The sequence below is a fragment of the Sminthopsis crassicaudata genome, chromosome 1 (assembly GCF_048593235.1).
Source record: "Sminthopsis crassicaudata isolate SCR6 chromosome 1, ASM4859323v1, whole genome shotgun sequence".
NCBI classification, from domain to species: Eukaryota; Metazoa; Chordata; class Mammalia; order Dasyuromorphia; family Dasyuridae; genus Sminthopsis; species Sminthopsis crassicaudata.
The window spans coordinates 531,798,580-531,808,080 of NC_133617.1; the positions used below are offsets into that span (position 1 = coordinate 531,798,580).

At 34.3% G+C, this 9,501-nt stretch overlaps 1 pseudogene; it reads left to right on the plus strand.

Moving 5' to 3' along the window:
- Positions 1-4,897: 4,897 nt before the first annotated feature.
- On the plus strand, positions 4,898-6,825 carry LOC141550789 (crooked neck-like protein 1; annotated as a pseudogene).
- Positions 6,826-9,501: the final 2,676 nt, after the last annotated feature.

Sequence of the window (9,501 nt, forward strand, 5' to 3'; positions counted from 1 at the left end):
ATGATATAACACTAAAGAACTGAATATTTGATTCTCCCATTCCCAAACTATGCCATATACAACCAACGCAAGCAACTTCATAGCCTTACTCTTCAGGGTTTTGCTATGAGGAGTTTCTCCTTATTATATCCAGTGAAAAGACTCAATCTGAATAGCAACATGCACTCCTAAAAAGAAGTCATACATTGATTCTTTTTGGCCACAGGAAGGAAAAGGAGAAAGGAGGGAGGGCAAAGGAAGAAAGTATTTCTGTCATTAAAAAAAAAAAGGACAAATTCAGAGAAATCTGGAAAAACTTGTGTGAAATGCAGAGAGAAGTGAGCAAAACCAGGAAAGTAATTTAAACAAGTAGAAGAATATAAAGGAAAATAACTCTGAAAGACTTAACTCTGATCAAGGTAAGAATCAACCGTGACTCCAAAAGACTGATGGTGAAACATGCTTTTTAACTCTTGACAGAGATGTGATGGATTATTGGTACAGATTAAGACATGTTTTTTCAGACACAATCAATGTGGATTTGGGAGATTTTTTTTTTAGTTCATTATGCTTATTTATTGAAGAAAATGCTACTATGGAAGGAGAGGAGAATATGAAGAATGAGAAAAAAAAAGAAAAAGAAAAAAAGAGAAAATCAGGAAGAGATTTTAAAATCCATAGAAAAAAAGCAGATAGAAATCCAGAGGGAGACATTAAAAAGGCCAATTCGTGTTAAATTTGTTACACACTAATCTAGAAAAAAAGCTAATCTCATCAACAATGAGATGATTCAGACCAGTTCCAATGATCTTGTGATGAAGAAAACTATCTATACTCAGAAAGAGGACTGTGGGAACTGAGTGTGGTTCACAACATAGCATTTTCACTCTTTTTGTTATTTGCTTGCATTATATTTTTTCTCATTTTTTCTGGTTTGATTTGATTTTTCTTGTGCAACAAGATAATTGTATAAATATGTATGCATATATTGGATTTAACATGTATTTCTACCATGTTTAACATATATTGGACTACTTGCCATCTAGGAGAGAGGGGCGAATTGGAACACAAGGTTTTGCAATGGTTAATGTAGAAGAATTCTCCATGCATATGTTTTGGAAAATTAAAATTAAAGAAAACAAGTCAATATCACTACTAAGTCTATTTCCAAGGATGACTAGGGAAAAGGTAAAAAAATTACATGTTCTAAAATGTTTAAAGAAGTTCCCTTTATAGTAGCAAAGAACTGGAAATTTTGGGAATCCCCATCAATTTCCTAATGGTTGAACAAGTTGTGGTATACAATTGTAATGTAAATATCACTGTGCTATAAGAAATTAACTTGATAATTTTAGAAAAACATGGATAGACTTGCATGAAATAATCAAGAATAGAATGGACAGAATCAAGAGAATATTATATAGAGTAAAAACAATATTATTTTAAAAACAACTTTGAGTGAATAAGTCATTTTGAATATTATAAACAAATACTTTAACTACAAGAGAGAAATAAAGATGCTATCTGCATCCAGAGAAAGAACAGTTCAATAGAAGTATGTATAAGATAATTTTACATAAATACATATATATGCATATATTTATATATGTGTGTGTATATGTGTGTATGTGTTTGATCATAATCATTTCTAGCACAGGGCAGGGAGAGAGAAAAAAGAAATTACATGATAACTATTATACATTCTTTTAAAAATAGCAAATTGTACATACTAGATTTACTGTTTCACATAAAATCATTTTTCTATTATACTATGTTAAAGAAATGCTTTTTTATTCCACTTTTAAAAGTCAATCATAATAAATTCATGTTTCATATATAATCTTATTTTTTTATTCTTTTTAGTTTTTAAATATATTTTAATAGTATTTTATTTTTCAAAGTACACCCAAAATAGTTTTCAACATTCACCTTTGCAAAATCTTGCATTCCAAATTTTTCTCCCCACCCCCTTCACTTTCCCCAAGACAGAAAGAAATCTGATATAGGTTAAATGTGTGCAATTCTTCTAAATATATTTCCATGTTCATCATGCTGCACAAGAAAAATCAGTTCAAAAAAGAAAAAATATTAGAAAGAAAAAACAAGCAAACAAACAGCAACAATAAAAAATATGAAAATACCATGTTTTGATATACATTCAGTCTTCATAGTTCTTTCTCTGGATGCACATGAAATGGTCTTGGACCTCCTCATTTTTTAAAAGAGCCAAGTCCATTACAGTTGATCATCACAGTCTTCTTGTTATGGTATAGAATATTTTCTTGGTTCTGCTCATTTTACTTAGCACAAGTTTATATAAGTCTTTCCAGGCTTTTCTTTTCTTTGCAGCCTACTAATCATTTCTGTTTTTTTATGTGGAAATTACAATATACTTTATATTTGTCAAGTTCATAAGAGGAAAAAAAAAGCTGTGAAACTTTGAATTGGGTGGTCTGAGAATTTAGTGAAAAAAAAATAGAGAAATTATAAAACTAGACACAAGTAATTTGGATATGGAAAACATAGGAAAGGAGAAAGTAAGGTGGAGGCTAAAAAATGCCTTTAACAGAAACAGAGGAATTGGAAAATGGCAAATTTAGGAGACTAGAAGCTGCATGTTGCCACAGAAGGAGCATTGAATTTGGAATCAAGAGTACTTTAAATCCAAACCCTAACTCTGCCACAGAGGAGCAAGTTGTTTAAAAATCAAAACAATGAATTGAGTTGACTCTCCAAAAAATAGTTATGAAGGCAAAAAGACAAGAATAATGGCTTGAACCCATGGCAGAGTCAAGTGAATAATTTTTATTTACTTTTGTTTTATTTTTATAAGATCAAAAGACCATAGTTTCATAACTGGAAGAGATCTCATAAATTATATAGTTCAACTCCTTCATTTTATAGATGGAGAAACTGATGTTTACTGAGCTTTTATGACTTGCTCAAGGACTACAAAGGTAGCAAACATCAAGAGCAAGATTTGAATGTAGTCCTCCAATTTGAGATATAGTGCCTTTCCTACCATAACACATTGCTTTGGTTTGGTTTAGGAAAGAAATAACTTTGAATGTTTGTAAGTAATAAGGAAAAACCCAATAGAAAGGACTAGGTTGATTATAAAGAGAGAACAGAAATGATCAATGAAGCAAGATTCTGGAGTCAAAAGTGAGAGGAAGATGGAGAAGAAGGATAAAGGAGATGGAGATGGAGGAGAAGGATGGGAGAGAATGGAGAAGATGGAAGAGGAGATGAAGGAGATGGAGGAGATAGAGAAGGAGATGGAGGAGAAAGAGATGGACGATTGATGATAGTTAGCATTCATTTAATGCTTTAAGGTCTGCAAAGCACTTTACAAATATTATTTCATCTGGTCCTCACAACAATCCTGGGATATAGGTGCTATTATTAATACATATTTTAAAAATAAGAATACTGAAGTAAACGTTAAATTACTTAAGTATGTATGGGTCCACACATCTTATAAATGTCTGAGGCCTGATCTCAATTTGGGTCTTCAGTCCAGACCTGTCGCTCTATCCGCTACATCATATATATGATGGACTTAAAGGCAAAGAGGCAAAACTGTAGACACATAAAAGTCTAATTTCCGACCCTTGTCTAAGGTGTATGAATATCCCCCTATCATTCATTCCATGGATGAGGAAAAAGAGGGCCAGATACATTAAATAACTTTCCAAAAGTCACATAGCTAATGACAGAACCAAGATTAAAACAGAAATTCCCTGACTCTCCATTTAGGATTTTTCCCATGATACCAGCTTGTGTTCCTTCCTATTCTCTCTGTCCTCCACATTCTATTTCATCTTCAAAATCCAGGAGTAATCTTCTTTCCTTTATCTTTTCAAGGAAAGTGAATATTTCCAAGAAACAAGAAGCTGGTATTTTACCTGTCACTAGAATGGTGGCTATTAGCTTTTACTTTCTGTCTTCCTCCTTAGGAGATCAGAATCATTTCGATTAAATTAAGGAGTCCACAGTCATTGAACTTTCCTATCTAAATTTTAAATGGGGAGACTGAAGCAGAAGTAATTTGCTTGTCATCAATCCTCCAATTTCTTCTTTAAATAAAGACAAATAATTATTAGTCCTCTGATCGCTACAAGTCTTCTCTTACTTTGTCAATTTTCTTCTGGCCATATTACTCTTACTCTTTCAGAAAGCAATACAAAAAGAAACTATGTCCAGTAAGTGGTAAGCCAGAGAGACTTTTAAATAAAAAAGCAAGAATTAAACTTCATACAAGAAAACATCATTACAAAAAAATAATCATAAAAAGCATACTGGATTCATTTTCCTATTTATCCAAGCCTTTCTTCCACCATGATTATGTTTTACACTTTCATTTCCCCAAGAATGTGTCCTCAAGAGTACTCTTTCTTTCTCTTTTCCTTTGCTAATTGGTCTCTATATTTGGAGGAATAGCTAGGTGGATAGAGAGCCCTGGTCCTGGAATTGAGAAGACTCGTATTCCTGATCTCAAATCCAACCCAGATATTTAATAACTGTATGATCCTGGGCAAATCAATTAACACTATTTGCCTCAGTTTCCCCATCTGTAAAAAGAATTGGAGAAGGAAATGGAACATTGGGAAGACACATAAGCCCTTCTCTCCTGAGCTGAGCCCATCTTACTTGATTCACCTCAGCTACAGCTCTCTTCACTGTAATTCCTGAGACACTTTCAAGTATTATAAAAAGGGTATTCTCCATCATGTGATAGCGAAGGGTGAACAGTCACATCACAGGGGCCCACACTTACATTTCCAGTTTCTGCTTGGAGTTTCTAGGGGGCTCTTGAACTGGTTGAGTCTGAGGAAGTTCCATAGGAGGCACAACCTGGGGATTGGAACCAGCCCACATATATGGAGGCCTCTACCTTGGCCCAAAGTAGCAGATCTCCAAAATGGCCAGAGTGAAAAACAAAGCCCCTGCTGAAGCACAGGTCACAGCAGATCAGGTTTTAAGGGCAGCTAAAGAGAATTTGAACTTCTTTCTCTAATTCCTCAACAGAAAATTCACAGGTAAAATGATTAAATGGTTATAAATTAAGGAAAAGGAAGACTTTTGAGGACAATATAAGGAAGAACAGAGAAGAACTGAGATTAATAACTGGATAACATATGTTAATGCAAAGAGAGTCTAAAAGGACCTCTTACATATAAGAAGTGTGCTTTAGAGATTAACTTTTGAAATATCACTCTGGCTAAAATACACAAAAATGAAAATGAAAAATTGGCAAGTAAATCATGCCTGAAATATCTAGGATAAGGCCTTCACTACCAGCTCTGGTACAAATAGGAACTGTGGGAAAATATTGCTGAACACTGGCAAATATTTGATGGGTGGATGGAATGGCAACTTGAGAAGCAAGTCTGACAATCTTAGATCAACTCTGAAGGGAGATATAAAGATGTAGCTAGGATGTGTTGCATTTTTTTCAAGATTTGACCTGGTGTACCCTCATGTTAATAACTATGTCAAGTATGCTCACTTTGAAGAAAAACAGCCACTTTGACTAAAAAAGGAAAATATTTAAAAGAACTGCCCAGTTCTTTGGAGATGAGCATATAGATGGCCATCTCTATGTGGTCTTTACAAAGTTTAAAGAAAATCAGAAAAAATTTTAAAGGGTAAAAGTAATTGACAAATATGCCTTATGCAGGATTTGGAAGCAGGAAGCATAAGAACTCTTTTAAAATTACACATTTTTCAAAGAAACTTGGGGATAGGGGCAGCTAGGTGGCGCAGTGGATAGAGCACCAGCCTTGAATTCAGGAGGACCCGAGTTCAAATCTGGTCTCAGACACTTAACACATCCTCGCTGTGTGACCTTAGGCAAGTCACCTAATTCCCAGCCTCAAAAAGAAAAAAAAAGAAACTTGGGGATATATGGAATATTGAAGATGTCATTGTGACCAAATGAAGATTCCAGTATGAAGAAGAGATGAAGGCTTATCTGCACAATTATCCTGCCTCATTTGATTATTTGTGATTGGTGGAAAATGATATGCAACCAAATACTATGTGTCAGTGTACCAGGGGTCCAAGAGAAGAAGCATTGTAAGTGGTATATATTCCTCTGGTTCAACTATGCATTTTATGAAGAGTTGGAATAAAGGACCACATAGATATATCAAACTTGGAACCTGCTCCTCACAAAAAGTTTATATTTGTCAAAATATGGCATCTGTGTGCCCAGTTCAAAATAAGACAGGAAAATGAATCATTCTCCAAAGAGCTTTGGGAATTTCCAAAAACAAATTATTTAAAGTCTATACTAAATTGAAATTGCAGCTTCAAGAAACTGAATAGTGCCAGAAACTCTATGAAAACTTCCTGGAATTTGCATCAGAAAAATTGGACATCATGGCATCAAATTTGCTGAGATAAAGACAATTTTTGGAGATATTGAGGTACCCTAGACAACATATTAGTTGGCTATTAGCTAGCCATACTAGGCATGCCATAGGTATTTTGGAAATTCTACACAGATTTTGAAATTGAACAATGAATAATCTAAAAAACAAAAAGTTTTTACTGGAGCTTGTTGCAATGAACACACATCAAGGTATAGGTCAGTTTTGCACCATTTGAGCTGTCTGCAGGAAATGAGAAAGTTTAAATGCAGACAAATTTATGAAGAAGCCAGCAAAACTATGAGAAACTGACAAGAGAAGAAAAAAATACTCATGTTACTACAATCCTGGTGAAACCTTGAAGATGAATTTGGAACAGAATCTCATAAGTAGAGTGGACAAACTCATGCCAGAGAAAGTTAAGGAGCTTGAGGGAAAGACAAAAACACTGTCCCTTATCCCATTCTAATGGGGGAGATGACATTCAAATAATTAAGTAGATACACAATGCCAATAGAAAGTAAGTCAAAAAGAAAGGCACTAGAATCAGGAGGACTAGAAAAGGTTTCCTGTGATACTCATATGAGCAGAGAGAATGGAACATATACAATGTGAAAGAAACAAAGAATTAAGGGAATAATTACTGAAAGAAATGACATATGAGTTGGGCTTTGGAGAAATAAAGGAATAAATGAAAATGGAGGTGAGAGTCAATCCAAGGCACAGGAATGTAAATCAAAGATGTGGAGATGGGTGTGGATGGGACCAGAACAAGGGACAGAAAATAGTTCAGATTGACTGGAATATAGAGGAATATTGTAAAATAAAGCTGCATACATAGATTGGAATCAATTGTGAAGGGTTCTAAATGTCAGAGTAATGAGCTTCTTGTTCATTTTTCCTTCTGAAAGAGTGAGTAAATCCTTTACTAGTGCAGGTGAGCACTTTTTTTGTTTTTCAACTTAGACTGTTAGAAAGTTATATAGAATGCTAAGATATTAAGGAATTTGTCAATATCATAGCCAGTATGTGTCAGAAGCAAGATTTGAACCCAGGTTTCTCAAACTCTAAGGGTAGCATTCTATACATTATGTTATTCTGTTTCCTCAAGAAATAATGAATTTAAGAATTCAAAAAATGATGAAAATGAAAAGTTATATGAACAGATACAGAATGAAGTAAGCAGAACCACTTTCAAATAAATTGGATTTAAGTGATGCAGAGCTTCTCAATGTCATCAGCCTCTCCCTTCTCCAGAATCACTGGAAGTCTAAAGGCAAGACTTAAGTTGAGATGATTGGCCCAGAAAATCATGAATTTATATTTTATGCAATAGATGAGAGAGATCCACTTTAGGTTTCTGTGTGAAAGAATAAAGTGATCATAGAGATAAATTAGGAAGATATCCAGGTAGTAGAGTGGAAAATGGATGGAATAAATGGGCAATTCATAGTAGCTGAACCAGTTACTATCACTGATTGATTTCTCAGTACCTTGAATTTCTTCCCTGCTTTGTCCAATTATTAGTCATGTTGTTAACCCCAATCCTGGGTGCACTTGATTTCCTACAAGCTTGTTATCTAAACTCCTCTGGATCCTTACTGCTATAAAGTAACCCTCTTATTCCTCCTAGAACTACTCTCTATCCCTGTGCTTTCAAGGACAAATGGACTTGGGGCCAGAAGTCAAGGACACCCATTTCATTGTTTCAGAAACAACAGAGCCAAAGAACTGAGCTGCATTTTGTTACAAATATATATTGGATGCTCAAGAAGGGAATCCAGTCCTTGTTTGCTGTACATCAGACTGGCACTGAAAAATAGAAATGAGGGATAAAATCCCTCAAAACCTTTGTACCTAAAATCATAAGATCTTTAAACATCAAAGGTAGTGAAGATTAAAGAAGATTATACTGAACTGTGTCCCAAATGACAGTTATATTCTGGATGTTTTTTAAAGGGAACTTGCAGTATAGTTCTGGGACTATATGCAAGGGGCTGGGCTTCAGTGGATTTACAAGAAGGACTACATACATTTGGATTGTCTTAGTAAGTCTAGAGTTCCCTAAGGGAAGTTATAGCAAAAAGGGGTGAGGGATTCTAGAGTACTTTGAAGTCAATAATAGTTAAAGCTGATTCAGCAGCTATGAACAGCCCCATTCACTCATCTTCCCATTCACTTTCCACACTGCTACCTGAATATTTATCTTCCTAATCCATCCTATGATAACTTCACTCCTTTATACAAATTTTAAATGGTTTTTCTTGTCTATAGAAAAAAAAAGTTTAAAGAGATGAATGTAATGAATAACCAATTCCAGAAAACTGATGAAACAAGCCACTTACCTTCCTGACAGAGTGATAATGGAGTCAGGGTAAAATGTGAGACATATTTTGAATATGCCACAGAAAATATGCTACAAGAAATTTTTTAACAGTGGATTAAGAGGAAGAAATAGATTTTTTACCTAGTTAAAAAACTTGCAACTAGTTAGAACTTTCCCCATTTTTTCATTAAGTTGAAATTTAGCTATAATATTCTTGGGAGTTTTCTTTTGGGGATCTCTCAGGAGGTGATAAGTAAATTCTTTCCATTTCTATTTTATCCTCTGAATCTAAGGTATCTAGGAAAGTTTTCCTTTATGACTTTTTGAAATATGATATCTAAGTTGTTTTTTGATTATAACTTTCAGGTAGGTAGTCCAATAATTCTTAAATTCTCTCTCCCAATTTATTGTTTTCCAGGTCAATTGTTTTTCTGATGAGATATTTCACATATTCTTCTATGTTCATTCTGTTGATTTTGTTTTATTGTTTCTTGATATTTCATGGAGTCATTAGCTTCCACTTGCCCAATTCCAATTTTTAAGAGTAGCCATTCTATAAGAAATGATTAGCAGGATGATTTCAGAGAGGCCTGAAGAGACTTACATGATGTTAAGTGAATAACATTAAGTTATTATTAAGTGAAGTGAGTAGAACCAGAAGAACATTGTACACAGCAACAGCAAGTTTATATGATGATCAATTCTGATGGATGTGGCTCTTTTCAACAATGAGATGATTCAGGCCAGTTCCTATGGTCTTGTGATGAAGAGAGCTATGTGCACCCAGAGAGAGTCTGTGGGGATTGAGCGTGTATCATA